Consider the following 457-nt stretch of genomic DNA (forward strand, 5'->3'; position numbering starts at 1 on the left):
AAACTTTTTAGGGATATGCACATATGGGTTATTTTGTAAAAACAAATTGAATTCTTTATTGATTACATAACTGGACACTTATTTTGAACCAAAATGAAAAAGCAAATTGGACACTTATTGTGAACCGGAGGGAGTACAAGTTTAACATACAACTTAAATACATTTTTCTTAAAACTCAATATACAACTCTCATATAATTTCAATACATCTTCAAACGTGTGGTCAGTTACAATTTGTCTGTCATGCTTCATACAATATCATACAACTTTTATACATACAATTTACATACAAAATACATACAATATATCTTTATATGATTTTGTATGCGATTTGTATATGTTGAGAGTTGTATAATTATAATATTCATGTATATACTGTTATGTAAGTAGAATGTGTTAGTTGAGTAGTTAGAATTTGTTTAGTTGTAGTTGCCAACTCAGCATGTATACATGTACAT

The sequence above is a fragment of the Nicotiana attenuata genome, unplaced genomic scaffold (genome assembly GCF_001879085.1).
Source record: "Nicotiana attenuata strain UT unplaced genomic scaffold, NIATTr2, whole genome shotgun sequence".
Classification (NCBI taxonomy): domain Eukaryota; kingdom Viridiplantae; phylum Streptophyta; class Magnoliopsida; order Solanales; family Solanaceae; genus Nicotiana; species Nicotiana attenuata.